Here is a 13,550-nt window from a genome sequence, read left to right as displayed (position 1 = left end):
AAACTTGAGGATCCCGGAGCTTTCACTATCCCTTGTACTATCGGAAGTGCAGACTTCGCCAAAGCCCTTTGTGACTTGGGGGCTAGCATAAACTTGATGCCATATTCGGTTTTCAAGACATTGGGAATTGGTCAACCTCGCTCAACTTCAATGCGACTTCAAATGGCGGATCGGTCAATGAAGCGGCCTTTGGGTATAATTGACGACGTACTTGTCCGTGTTGATAAATTCATCTTGCCGGCCGACTTTGTTATATTGGATTGTGAAGTGGACTTTGAAGTTTCGATCATTCTTGGGAGACCTTTCCTAGCTACGGGGAAGGCATTGGTTGATGTCGAAGCGGGGAGAGCTTACATTCCGAGTGGGTGATGAGAAGGTTGTTTTCCCTGTACGCAAGTCCATGCGGCAACCTAATGGCACCGAAGTATGCTCATTTGTTGACATTGTCACAGCTGTGATAATGGATGAGACAAGTTCTGTGATCAATGTTGAAGATCCCCTTGTGGCCGCACCTCTAGATCGTGATGTAAATGATGATGCAAGTAGAGTCATGTGCATAGATGCTTTACATGTCATGGAATCGTGTGAACCCAGTAAAATGTCATTGGACCTTGATCACCGGGAAACTTCACTAGAAAAGCCAACAATCGAGGTGCCTCCGGTATTGGAAGTGAAACAAGTTGAGTTACACCTCTGCCTCACAATTTTTGAGCCCGATATTATCTTGGAGGACGTTGCAACACCTCTATTTTTGGAGTCTCAAGGGAGACTACCTGCAGTAGGGCATGAAATGATGCCTAATTTCCATGATGTGTGGCAACCTACAAGACCAGATACAGGTTGGCGGTTTTGCATGAACTATGGTAATTTGAACAAAGAGCCCCAAAATGACTATTACTCCTTGCCATTCATTGATCGGATGCTTAACAAACTTGCTGGACGAGCTTTCATTTGTTTTTTGGAGAATTTGATGAGAGCCACGTGGTGCCGCTTCTTGATTTGAAGTGATTTAATGGTAACTTGCGTCGTGCCGCGACGTTAAATCAGGCGCTTCTTGGGAGGCAACCCATGTCTTTTTCTTTCTCTTTAATTTTCTTTGTAGATTATGATTTTTGAGCTGATTGTTTGTGAGATGTTGCAAGGATTGTGTTGAGGCAGTGTAAAACAAAGGAAAAACACTGGTAGTCTCTGAAGTAGCCAGTGCGGACCGCAATGCACTTTTGTGCGGTCCGCGCTGGCATGTCACTAATTGCATGCTCTCTGAAGTTTTCCACCGCGGCCGCGGTCAAATTTGTGCGGTCCGTGGTGGACCTTCGCGTCCGCGGTGCACTTTAACACGGCCGCGTGAGGTTGCCTTCTGAAACTTTGAAATTTGAAACCCAGCGCGGTCCGCGGTCACTTTTGCGCGGCCGTGCTGGTAGGTGAGTGTGGGGCCCCCAGTTTCTCTATAAATAGGGCCCTAGGGCTTCATTTTACCCTTTTCGCACTTTTAACACCCAGAGCTCTAAGACACTGTTCATCCCCTTCTAAGACTACTTTTCTGACTTCTTGGACTATTTGCACTCAATCCTCATAAACTTGGTAACATTTCATGCACTTGTGATTAATTAAATTTGTTATTTTCATGTTTTATAGCTTGTTCAGTAGTTTAGCTTCTTCTTTTTATTTAACTATTAGACTAGGTTGGTTTAAAACTAAGGTAATGCACCAAATCTTGCTTGATTAATGGGTGAACTGAGTAGGGACGAAGTAGGTGTAATAACTTGTACAAGAATGGCAAAATATGCACCCCTAACTTAGTACTCGGAAACCCTAGCTCAGCGCGGTCCGCGGTCATTTTTGCGCGACCGCACTGCCCTGACGCGGTCCGCGTTACAATTTTGTGCGGACCGCGGTGCTTTTGTGATTGAAAGGTAATAGTCTCCAGCGCGGCCGCATTCATGTTTGTGCGGTCCGCACTGGACCACCGCGGCCGCGTTGAATTTTTGTGCGGACCGCGTTGGGTGATTCAGAGAGGGTGTATTTTTGGCCTTTGCCCAACGCGGACCGCGGTACAATTTTGTGCGGTCCGCGGTGCCCCTAACGCGGCCGCTGTCAAGTTTGATCGGTCCGCATTGCTAGGTTCTGCAACCTGTTTCTGCTGCTGTGTACTGATATTGTCTATGCAATCTATTTTGATTCACTTGTTTCACTGCATGTGCTTAAACTAACAATGTTAGATGATTATCTTTGCAGACAATGGTTAAACAAAGGGGAGCCAAACAGTCACAACAACCCGGGAGAGGAGGTTCCTCCCGAGGGGGTAAAGGAAAGAGAATAGCAAAGCTCACTCCCCAGGCTAGGGAAAACATAAAAAGAACTCGAAAATTGATCAAAGCTGCTGATAGGGATGCTTCGCATTCGTCGGGGAGTGAGTATGTACCCTCCAAAGACATCTCCTCCGATTCAATCCCAACTCATGTAACTGACCCCCTCCACCTAGTTGATACCCCTCCCCCAACACCCACCTCCAAACGAGCAGTGACTGTAGTCTCGGATTCTTCTGACGAGTCCGCAGCTGGTAGTGAGCAATACTCCACCTCCCCCACAGCTTCATTATCTGGGGAGAGTGCAGGCCAAGATGAGGGAGGTGAACCTCAGATTGGGGGGATTGAGAGAACTAGGAAGCGTGAAGTCTGGGAGGATCGGTTTGTCAGTCAAGTGGCCTTTCATAAATTTAGGGAATGGTGGCCGTTGAGGAAGTTGATACCTGAGAGATGTTTCATTGACACTGATCTTTTACCCCACAACCCGAACGTGCAGAGGGAGTTCAGAACAAGATGGGGCTGGGAGTTCTTCATGGAGAGGTGCATAGATGCTAAGGGGCACATGGTTAGGGAGTTCTACTCCAATGTGGCTCATATAGTCAATGATACCAAGGTGACCAAAGTTAGAAACAAAACAGTGTTGTTTGATGGGAGATCATTAAATGAGTATTTGGGGTTCCGTGATGAAGACGAGTCCCTGTATTTGGCAAAGTTGGCAATGGGAGAGGAAGTCCGCCCGTGGTTGGCCCAGTACTTGGCAATCCCAGGTACTGTGCCAGAGTGGTTGCAAGCAGGAAAGAAGATATTCAGGAAGACATTCAGTTTTGAGGCTCGAGGGTGGTTGACCTTTGTATGCAGTCGGCTTGACCCTTCTACTCATGACCAGACGATTCCACTTACCCGAGCAGTTCTGGTTGCATCTATTATGGCTGGGTACCCGATCAACGTGGGCAATGTGATGTCCCGTGTGATTTCTGCGGTGGGGCAAGAGCATGACAGGAATTATCCTTTTCCAAACACCCTATCAATGTATTTTCGGGATTTGGAGGTGGAGAAGAGGAGATATGATGTCAAGACCAAGCCTGTGGCTCCTTACTCTTGGTACAGTATGCAGGGTCCGGACAACCCTAAATCCAAGAACTACAAGCCACCTTCCTCTGCCCCAACTGGCCAGTCTGAGGAGCCAGTTGCGGTAGAGCCTTCTGCCGAGCCTTCTGCCACACCTGCTGCCACTACAGTTGAGGACTTGCCTCCAGGACCTTCTTCATCTGCTGGTCCCAGTGCTTCAGCAGGCCCGAGAGTTCCATCTTCCAGGACTCATCCATTCACTGCCCATCAGCTGAGTCAGACTTTGGCTAGCCTGAACAACTGGATGTCAGCAGCGACATCCAAGTTGTCCACCTTGTCTTCCACTATTCAGGCCCAGGCAGCACCTCAGCCAGTTCAGATTCCTCAGTCCATTGAGGATACCTTGAAGAAGCTCCTGGAGAACCAGGAAAAGATTTTGAAGACTCAGGCTACCCTATCTGCAGCAGTGGAGTCACATGGCAAGGCTCTGAAGGAGCTTGCCAAGGAGCACAGAAAGATGCGGAGGTCACGGGCTTCAAAAGAGTCTGTGAAAGAGCTGCGGAAAGATGTGGACAAGCTATTGGCAGATCAGATGCCTTTAGACTTGTTATTTGGGGATCCAGCCCCTCCAGCAGCAGCACCAGTGCCACAGCCAGAGCAGGAGCAGGTACCCAGGCAGCCTAGGAAGAAGAGGAAGCTCCCCAGCACAGCGGATGCAGTTATTGAGGTGGCAGTCCCACAGGAGGCCTCCTCCACTTTGCCTCAGGATGCACCTGTCATACAGCCGGTCCAGGAGCACGCTCCAGTCCCAGCAGTTGAGCAGCAGGAGGCCGAGAGCCAGTCTGAGGCTCCCGCACATACGGAGGACTTGGGGACCACAGCTGACCCCATGCAGACGGACCAGGCTTAGGGAGCCCCGATATCCTTTGCTATGACTTTTTTTTATGCTTATTTTGGTAGTTGGCATTGGGGACAATGCCAGCTCTTATTCGTGGGGGTGCGCCCTACTTTTTTGTTGACTATCTGGATGACTGTACATATTTGACTCAGTTTTTATTCCTTTTGGTTGATTTTCTATTTGGTATGTAAATAACTTTACATTCAGTACTTTTTATCTTCTATTTTGGTTTGTATATAAAGTTAAGTTACATTTTGTATATATTCATCCCCCGTTTGTATATTCTAATCCCCTATTGTAAATATTCATTCTATTTTCTATTTTTGCAAAAAAATTTCGTTTTTAGCTTTATAGTTGGGCTCGTAGCCTCTTGTTTTGTTTTTGACGCTTCCAATAAGCCCTTGGTTTTCTTAAGGCCACGGTTCTTTCCAAGGGTGGAGTATTGTGTGAACCGGGTGGCTCTTCCCGATGATGGATGGAGTGACAACCTTCTTAAGGGTTTGAGTCCGTTTCTTTGATTTTTCTTTTGTTTTTGATAGTTGTAGTTAAGGGTACCTCAAGCAAAGCTTCACTTGGGCCTAGCACATTTGCCTTTGATCCCATGGTCAAAGACATAATGTTGTGTTTAGGATGGTGAAAGTCGTGGCTTTGAGACTCTTGCGTTGACCAAACAATCATCATGTGGTCTTTTCGGACCATTGTGTGCTTGAATCGTAACTAAGGTCGTTGTGGGCCCTCGACTCGATGTCTTTAGCAATCCCCTAGCGTGTGTGGTGAGGAATCGAATTGTGAGTCCAAGTCCCGAGCCAATGGTCTAGAACTTGCCCTGAATGTTTGTTGAGGCGAAATCCTAGGTGAAATTTGACTTGAGAAGTGATTATAGGCTCTCCTTGATCCGAATGTTAAGTTGAACAATTCCATAGCCTACCAAAAAGATGATCCCTAGTTAACCCTTTTGAGCCTTAAACCTTTTCTTTCAAGAACCAATGCTACAAGCCTATACCCGTTCTAAATGATTACCCTCTCTTGGCACCCAAATCTTCCCTTGAGTAATGGCAAATGTCTAAGTTTGGGGGGAGAGACAAGAAAGGAAATAAAGTGGTAGAAAGGTACAAAAGCAAAAGAAAAAGAAAGGCAATGAAAAAGCAAGAAAAGAAAAAGACAAAAAGAAAGTTCAAAGTGAACAAGAATAAAAAGGGAGTCAAAGGAAACAAAAGTGAAAAGAAAACAGTGTGGAAAAAGTAGAAAAGGAGAAATATTTTGAATTGCATAAGAAAGAGTGACAATGTGTCTCTCTAAACCCTTGTAAAGAAGTGAAATACTCAAAAGAGTCAAAAGAGTTGTGCCACAATGAATCAAAAGAAGTGCTTAAGGGAAGATTGAACCCACTTGAATAAAAACATGTCCTACCCTTACCCAAAAGACTTCATAATGAATCCACAAAAGCCCTATAGGATCTTGAGTTGAAGGAAACCTACATTAGTGGATACTTACATAAGGGGCAAGCATATGGTACCTAGAGCCGGACTTGTGACCTGCTTCTTGAGAGAGATGAGTGAAACTCCATCAACCTCGATTTGTGTGTTAATACTCTAAAAGGTGAGGTTCGCTTAGGGATAGCTGAGGACGTGTGAGTTTGGGTTCCACAATGACCAAAGTAATTGAGATAAGCTCTTTGATGAAATGTGTCAACTCTTGATGCTTTTGCATCACACTTGATCCATGGTATTTCAAAAGTTAAATGTGTTAATGATGCATTCGTATTGAGGGCAATTGTTAGTCCCAATTGATGCTTGTTGAGGTTGCCTTAGGATGGCTGGAATTATGTGGATTTTCCTTTAAGGGGTGGGTCTTATTTTGTTTGCTTGAGGACAAGCAAAGGCTTATGTTTGGGGGAGTTGATAAGTTAGGATTTTAATGTGTTTTATGCCCATACTTGCCTATGCTTTTGTTATAAAATTGCTACAAAATGGTCTCAAAACGCTCACAAGTTGCACTTGATTGCAGGTTTGATTGACAAAGCGACGAAAGTCAAATATCGGCTCAGAAAGGAGTGAAACCTGCTCAAGTGTCAAAGACCAAGGAAGTTGAGGAAAACAGGCCCTAGTGCGGACCGCGCAACTGTGAACGCGGCCGCACTAGGAGGTTCAGAGGGTGGCAGAGTTGAAGGGAAGGCAGCGCGGCCGCGGTCATTTTCACGCGGTCCGCGGTCAGGTTGTGCGGCCGCGCTACACTTTTACGCGGTCCACGGAGCAGAGATTCAGAAAGCCAAATAATTGACCACTTCCAAGCAAAGCGGCCCGCGTCCACTTCTATTTTTACGCGGTCCACGGTCCTCAACTTCAGAGAAGCAGAAGCCAAGAGTTCAAGAGCCAGTGCGGCCGCGGTCTTGTTTGCGCGGTCCGCGCTGACCCCGCAGGGGTATTTTTGTCCAATTTGTCCAGCCCAGTATAAATAGAACCTTTTTCTGTTTTTAGGTTAAGTTTTATTTTTCTGAAGCTGCTGTGCTCGTGAGAACGAATAGTTTAGCCATTTTTGGCACTTTTGCTCTTCAATATTATATTTTCTTCCTAGCAATTAATTAATATGTTTACTTCTTCATCTATTTCTTTAATTTTTGCATCTAGCATGAGTAGCTAAACTCACTAGCTAGGGTTGTGGCTCAACCCTAGTGTGGGTTATTGATGGGTGTTGCCATCTAAGGTTAGATTGATATTGGGTGTTTGCTATTTGGGTTAATTTTAGGTTTTAATTAAGGATTGGTGGTTGCAAACACTGATTCTAGCTTGGTGGGTCTAACTCTTCTTGAGAAAGGAGTCTATGACCCCAAAATTGACCCAACAAGGAATTGGGATGGACCCATGAGAAATGGTAGTCCCAATTAACGGGTTAAATCTCGAGAGAGTAATCACCCTACTTGAACCCTAGTTGCTTGGTCTAATTGGCCTACCCAATTGGTCTCGTGAGAGTCAATTGGGAAAAATCACTCTCTCTACCGAGAGGTATGAGAGTGGGTACAATTGTGCAACGGTTATAGCATAAGCCCCAAATATGTCAATCTATCCTTAGTAGCATCTACCCGTTAGTTAACCACCTAGGTAATGCCACGACCTTAGTGCCTTTCTCTATATTAATTACAACTTAGCAATATTCCCGTAGCATAATTTAGTTTCAATCATTAGCTTTATAAAGGTAGATATAAAAATCAAAACCAAAGATTTTTGAAGTGATATTAGAAGCACAACCGCAATTCTAGACTAAACAGACATTACAACTCCACTACTAGCTCCCTGTGGAAATTCGATCCTGAACCACTATTTGGGTAAAAGCTGTTGCGACCCGCTCTTCCTACCTTAGTGTAGTGCTGAATCGGCAGCGATCACGTACCAACAAGTGTTAGCTGATTTCTTGGCTGATTTCAGCCACGACATGCAATTAGAAGCACAAAAAGAATTACAAGTGCTCAATGGAGCTAATCCAGGAACTTGGACTTTATTCGCTGATGGTTCATCTAATGTAAAGGGAGCAGGTTTAGGGATTGTTTTGGTACCACCTACGGGTGAAACCATTCGACAGACTATCAAATGTCATTCAATAACTAACAATGGGGCAGAGTATGAGGCTGTGATTGCAGGTTTAGAATTGGCACGAGAACTTGGCATAAATCAGATTATAATCAAGAGCGATTCACAACTCGTGGTTAATCAAATGCTGGGGACTTATACAGCCAGGGAAGCAAGGATGCAACAATATTTAGAAAAGGTGCGGGAGTTAATAATGCAATTTCAAACCTGGAAAGTTACACAATTACCAAGGGATGAAAACCTTGAAGCAGACGCTTTAGCTAATCTCGCATCTGCGGCTGACGTGGCAAGTGATGCAGAATACCTATTCATCTATTTCATTCAGTTTCTCGACCTTGAACAAGAATGAGGTAAATTTTAATAATTTAACTTGGGATTGAGAAAGAGATTGTAGCTTTTCCTGCCAGTACTGGAACCGTCCCTGATGACAAGAAAGAAAAAGCCCATGCACTTCGCAAAAAGGCTGCTCGCTATTGTTTAAGTCAAGGCAAACTCTATCGTTAAAATGTTCGGTGAGCCCCTTAGCTAGTTGGCCCCTCTGTCCTTCTAAACAGAATACGTGATGAGGGAAATTACACGAGGGACACTGTGGAAATCACGTCGGAGGAAGATCATTGGTACAGAACCTTAATCAGGGCAGAGTTACTACTAGCCAAAAATGGAAGAAGAAGCAGAATGTTTCGTGGCGCCAAATGTGATAAATGTCAGAGGTACGTAACAACATGGATAGACCCGCCAGAATTATTACATCTGGTCATCGCACCATGCCATTCATGAAATGGGAATGGACATCGTTGGTCCATTACCCACAAGACAAAGGACAGGTAAAATTTCTGCTCGTTACTTACTGATTATTTTACTTAAATGAGGTAGAGGCAGGAGCCTTCAAAACAGGTACGAGAAAAGGAAGTCAAAGATTTATTTTGGCGAAACATCATATGCCGATGCTTGCGCGTACCAAGGAGAATTGTATGTGATAAATGGTCCTCCAATTTATCGGAGCTCAAATCACAGAATTTTTCAAAGTTGGCAAATTAAAAGGATTACGTCCACACCCTTATCATCCGTATGGTAATGGGCAGCAGAATCAACAAACAAGGTTATTATCGATAATTTAAAGAAACGTTTTGGAAGAATCAAAAGGAAATTGGCAAGAAGTTCTACTTGGGTGTTTTATGGGTTATATCATACCACAACAAAAACTAGTACGGGGAGAAACACCATTTTCACTTGGTTTACGGAGTTGAGGCTTTGATTCCAGTTGAGATAGGAGAACCAAGAACACGATTCGTGCAAGCAACACAAGAATCTAATGACGAAGAGATGCAGGTCAATTTGGATCTACTGGGAAGCGAGAGAAGCTGCATTAATAAGAATAGCAGCACAAAAACAAGTAATAGAACAATATTACAACAGGAAAGCACGCCTCGGATTCTTTCAAAATTGGGGAATTCGTGCTTAAAAAAGGTTTCAATCCACAAAGGCAGCCAACACGGGTAAATTGAGTCCAACTTGGGAAGGACCCTATAGAGTTCGTGATATTGCAGGCAAAGGGAGCATATGGAATTGGAGACAATGGATGGCAAAGTATTGCTTTTCACATTGGAATGCTGTTTCATTTGAAGAAGATATTACTTCTAAGGAATACCCACGGTTCAAGTATCACACTATTTTACGTTTAATTTTTTTAATTGTTAAAATTTTACTAACGATTTTAAGATGATAGGCAAAAAGCTAGGCCCGTTACTAAATGATGAGTCACGACCTGTAAGGCACACGGAATAACTAAAATTCCTGGCCTAGGGTTTACAGTTATTCTGATAGAAATTTAAACGAGTTAAAGATCTTCATCTATATTCGTCTCTCCGAGTCCCGTATGTATTTCCTTTTCAGGAAAATGACCAAATGAGGGAAACTATCAAGTGCTCGAGGCTTCATACTTCAACACTCAAACACTTGGGGGGCTACATAACTATAAACACAGTATATAATAAAGAAGGCAGAGAAGATTGAAGGAAAAATCAAGCCTGAAAAAGTCAGTGCAGAGTAATAAAAAGTCACATGAAGTCATGAGCCAAGGCTAAAAGAAACCTTACTGTAGTTAGGGTAAAAGGTATTACTGAAGCAGGTTGGAAAGAAAAACCTTGCATTTATTATTCTAAAAACGGGTTATTAAAGAAAAACCTCGTGGTTTATTATTTTTTCTTAAAAATCTATTACAAGGAAAAACAGTTACGAGAAAGTTATAGATGTAACTCAAATACATGTAAGATGTTGTTCAAAACTTTGCAAGGCTCAATAATAAACTTGTCAATGTTATTCCAAAGAACATCATGTGTTCCTATTTCTTTTATCGTATGCTACACCATATGAAGTTGAGATTCTTCTTCATTAGTGTCGAAATATAAAAGGGCCCTCTTTTATAAAACTCATGTTTAAATCATGAAATTAACAGAAGCATTTTCAATAAATAAAATGCAAAATTATTCTACAAGTCTCTAAGAATAAAAGGCAAGAATAAAAGCAAACAGAAGTTAAAACAATAACACAAAAAACTTCTTGAGTACTTAAGACTATAGTAGAAACTTAGTCACAAAACTATGAAATTGTTTATACAATTGCCCCAGAAAGACTTGGGGACTTTCATTCCAAAATCAACCCTCAAATGATAACCAAGGGTTTGATACAAAATGTCTTAATATAAATCTCAAAAGAAATCTCAAGAGCCTAAACATAGTTTTCCAAAAGGTACTGCAAAAAGGAATTTAAAGCAATGTAAATTTTTTCACTAAGAAGAGAGAACTGAAGAAGGATCATCAACGGGCTAAACTTGGGCAGGATCATCACGGTTGCGGGTTGATCTTCAACAGGAGCACCACAGACGAGGTCTCAGCTTAGCTTGCAAACAAGAGGCACAATTGGGGCTTATAGAAGGTGAGACACCCGTGGCGATTTTTCAGCGTTCACAGGAACTTCAACAACGGGGGAGTTTCAGCCACGGGAGTTTCAATCACGAGAGCTTCAACCTCGGGAGATGAAAAATCTTGTGTTTGTTGAGCTCGTTCAATGGTTTCGTTCACCTTGGCTAATTCTGATTCCAGGTTGAAGCTTTCTTGGCCCATTTCCAGTAAGGTGTCACGACATGAATTTAAGAATGCCCAACTTACCTCAACATCAGTTTTCTCTTCAAGGATTTCATAATCCCTCTCCCAAGCAGCGACCTCATTCTTGAGCTCTTCATTCTCAGCCAAGACAGAACTATAAGAAGATTGAAGGGTGGCATGAGAACTCTCCAAAGCATGCACCTTATCAACAGAGGCTCGAAGATCCTCCTGTGTCTTAGTTAAATTCTGAACCAGCTCCCCGGCATAAATTTCTTTTTGATTCAAAAGATCCTTCAACGCCCTGATCTCTTCACTGGTTGGATAACTGTTCAGAAAATGAAGACTCAAGGCGCTCCCTTTCCTTCTCTGCCTGACTTGATGAAGCCTTGATGACCGCCAGCTCCGAAGTTAATGCTCATACTTGCTGTTCTAAGGTACTTCTTCTCTCTTGTAAATCCTCCATGTCGATTTGAGCGCTGTCAAATTGTTCTTTCCAGTTGTTTGCTTCCAACTGGGAATCACGTGCTACCTTCTCCAAAAGGGAGATTCTGCTCATTAGCTCAGTGCCAGTAAGATTGGCCTACGTAAAAAAAGAGAAGTAAGAATCCCAAAGTCGAAAATTTTTACAGAATGAAGAAAAGTAGGAAAGAAAAATACCTTTAAAGTGGCATGCACTATGTCATTCATGAGAGTCAGGTTGCTATGGCTCTCAAGCTTTGCTTTCTCGATGGGGCCAATCAAAGTCTCGAGCCAAATATCAGCTTGACCGGACTTTCTCAAGAGGCTGTTGTTAGCAGGAACCTCAATGGTTATGCTCCTCATAGCAGTACTCCTATTTGAAGAGCCCACCTCCATATGGTGAACGATAGGTGGAGGAATTGCCAAAGGAGGAACGGTGGAAGAAGGAACATAAGCAACAGTTGATGAAGGTAAAGAAGCAATCACAGGTACGGGAGATGAAAAGGAAGATAAGGGAAGCACGTCTAGAACAGGTCCTAAGTTTCCACTACCAAAACCACTAACAAAAAATTGATCGATAGACTCACGAGTGTCGTGAGGAGAGATGTCATCATGAGGAATGATAACTGGAGTAACAACAGGCTCAGAAAGAGACAGATGAGGGGAGACTTCAGCCTCGTCATCAGAGACAATACGTCTTCGGGCTAGTGGTCTCATCACCAGGGAACCCTCATCTTCTTCCTCCAAATCTTCCTCCTCAGTAGCTTTTCTTTTTGAAGAACCCAAGAATATATCTTGGGCTGAAGAGGTACGAGTACTCAAAGAGTCACGAGAAGCTATGATTGCCTCTGCGGTGACTCCTTGAATAGCAAATCCTGATAAAAAGAAGGATAAAAGTTAGAACAAAGAAAATATTTATATACAGACAAGGTAAAATAGAAACTCTTACCATGAGTTTTTACTTTCTAACCGTAACGGTTGGAAAGGTTTTGCACGACCTACCCTCCATTGGAGTGGTCTTCAACAATTTTCCTACGTAACTACGGAAGTTGGGCACGGTCTCAACAACACCCATGGTTGCTGAGAAAAGAAAAAGAAACAACATTAGAAAAGAAAGCTTGAAAGGAAAAGACACGAGGAAGATTTAATACTTACGTGCAAAGTTCCACTTCTCAGGGAAGGGAACATTATTTTCACCCACTAAACTAGTAGTGGGAGCAGCAACAAACCGAGCATACCAGCCACGATCTTTATCGTCCTCGGGGCTCACTAAAACCCTCTTGCTCCTGGCTGCTAGGGTAAACACGCCGTTGCGAAAAAGCCTTAGGGAATAGAGATGAATTAGGTGGGAAAATGTAAATTCAACATCCGCCAGGTTAGTGAGGTGCCTCAAGCAGGCGACAACCCTCCAAACAATCGGACCAATTTGACCCAAACACACGTTGAAAAAATGACAAAAGTCTTGAATGACCGGGTCAATGGCTGGTTTAAACCCTAGAGTGAAAGGGTATGTGTAAACAAAAGAGAATCCAATTAAGTAAGAAGTGATCCTTTGATTTGGGTTAGGAATGATAATTGGAAAATCGTCACTCCAGCAACAATCCTTACGAATTATGGGAGTTAAAATATCTGTGATTTGAGTGGGGAAAGCGTCAGCACGATCTAAAGAGGCAACTTGGGTCCTGAGAGATTCTCTATCATGGTGAAAAGAAATTTCTGTTGGGACTATTTCTTCAACTAGAGGCTCACGAAAGGGCTCAGAGGATTCTTTATTCCTAGAAGAAGACCTCTGAGAAAAAGGGAACCTCTAGTCCTAGAAGAGGGACCCGAGCTAGAATAAGGAGTGGATGTGCTACCACCACGAGCAGACCCCAAGCTACGGAGTCTACCCCCTCTTCTATGACTAATATGAGCATTGTGGAAGTTATCTAAAATGGGGGTTCTCCTAGGGTTAGGGTTTGGTGAAGCCATGACAAAGAAGATTGAAGTAGAGCAGAAGAGAATAAGAGGTTTTTGAAGAATTAAAGTGTTTGACACGCTTTATGTGGTAAAAGACAAGTAAAAAAGTTATATTTATACTAATGGGTAACCGACAAAAGGAAAAAGTGCAATGATGGAAGAGCTATAATAA

Source organism: Nicotiana attenuata, unplaced genomic scaffold (genome assembly GCF_001879085.1).
Source record: "Nicotiana attenuata strain UT unplaced genomic scaffold, NIATTr2, whole genome shotgun sequence".
NCBI classification, from domain to species: domain Eukaryota; kingdom Viridiplantae; phylum Streptophyta; class Magnoliopsida; order Solanales; family Solanaceae; genus Nicotiana; species Nicotiana attenuata.
This window is presented reverse-complemented; position numbering follows the sequence as displayed.